At 34.9% G+C, this 1,694-nt stretch overlaps 1 protein-coding gene across 16 annotated transcripts in view; it reads right to left on the reverse strand.

Annotated features, from left to right (window-relative positions):
- Window positions 1-242: 242 nt before the first annotated feature.
- RBFOX1 (RNA binding fox-1 homolog 1) overlaps window positions 243-1,694 on the reverse strand; it is a 1,419,204-nt gene continuing 1,417,752 nt past the window's right edge. For all 16 annotated transcript variants that reach the window (XM_064461968.1, XM_064461967.1, XM_064461969.1 and 13 more), the window contains one exon: window positions 243-1,694. This exon is cut by the window's right edge. The gene's annotated coding sequence lies outside the window, so the exon portion shown is untranslated.

Here is a 1,694-nt window from a genome sequence, read left to right on the forward strand (position 1 = left end):
ACTCCCTGGGCAGAAGAGCCGGGCACACAGCGCAGGCACTAACCTCATCAGGCTCCTCTGCCCAGCCAGGCTTTCAAACACTACTTCCCGGCAGTAAAGGCACTGTGAACTTTGTCAGTGGTACATCTGTTTATAAGTATATTGTGCACAGGATAAATGGTGCAACTGTGGATAGCTCTTCAAACAACACAGTAAAAAAGAAAAGCAAAATGACTTTGAACACCAACGTATTTTTACCTTTTCAGACTAAGCTTTTATTTTGATATTACAAACCATTTTTCTTTATTCACAAATCACGGTTGTGATATAAACACTAATTTCTAAAGACAGATATACATATTTTCTGGGTTTGTAGGGTGTTTTTTTAAATCTGTTTAGAAGTCACTATATTCCACATATGGTAGTAATAATTTTTTCATAAGTCATATTATCAGTAGTTATTTATATAAGTAAGTGAAAACATTCCCAATATATAGTAAAAAAATTTCAAATTCTTTTCTTACATAACTATTTCAGACATACATTTTAAAATGACTACTAGGAGTACTCTAGGAGCTTTATAAACAAAATATTTTCTAATATGGGCTGCACCCTTAACCTTTCAAGATTATTTTAATAGACTAAACCGCCATATAACCATTTGGAGAGTGGGAGTTGTAAAGCCATCTCATGAAAATTAAAATTGCAAATAAAATCTATTCCCCACGTTAGACATTTTGTGTGTGCAATTCCAAAAAAGATGTATCATCCACACTTTGAATTGGAAGCCTAACATTTGGTAAAAATTTTTTCAAGTTGCTTTTATCATGGTGTTTAAATGAAATATACTTTTTTTTTTTAATAGGAGGCTTGTCTCGTATATCTTATATAATAAATGTGGGGATTGAACTCTTAAATTTCAGTTCATTCCCTCACCAGTATAAATATATGTTACTGCCCCATTTTTCATTGATTAATATAGTCTCGTTCTCTCTCTGATTCAATTTTAAAGAGAATTTATTTTTCATTCTTAGATATAAATGCTACAGAAACTTTGTTTTCAAATCTTGTGAAACTTTATTGATGGTTATTGTTCAACTGATCATACTGCATGCACATACGATGACAAAGAGAAAGCCTGATCACAAACACTTTTTTTAAAGCAGAGTTGTTATAGCAAGTTGGCAGGTTCACAGCGGTGAGTTGATAATTTACTAAGGTGCTTGCCAGTAGGCACGCACATTACACATGAGGATATAACTATCTGCAGCGAAACCGTAGCAAGACAGTTTTCTGCTTTATTTATTTAAATACAAAAACAAGAAGACCCGTGACAAACACCCCAACTTAGGTTAACTTGTAAACAGGACAACATGGAAAGAGTCCAAACATATGCACAGACAAACTGCAAGTTTTCAACTATCCTTGAAATTGCCACCTGGGCATCTGCTCAGCTGCACCTGCCTGAGACCCAGACAAGCAGCCTTCTCCAGTCAGTGCTCGGTCAGAAGAAGGTCCCTCTTTTGTCCCAGTTGAAAATTTGTCTTGGGCCCAATATTTAGCAAAACAACCTTGGTTTGAAAATTAAATCGGGGCAAGTTGTCATGCCTTGAAAAATTGCAGTTTGTTTACACAACACAGTCATGTTTCAAAAAGTACCAAGCTGATGAAAATACCATGATTATCTCTACTCAATGATTGCAATACTTGTAAAA

The sequence above is a fragment of the Phalacrocorax carbo genome, chromosome 10 (assembly GCF_963921805.1).
Source record: "Phalacrocorax carbo chromosome 10, bPhaCar2.1, whole genome shotgun sequence".
NCBI classification, from domain to species: Eukaryota; Metazoa; Chordata; class Aves; order Suliformes; family Phalacrocoracidae; genus Phalacrocorax; species Phalacrocorax carbo.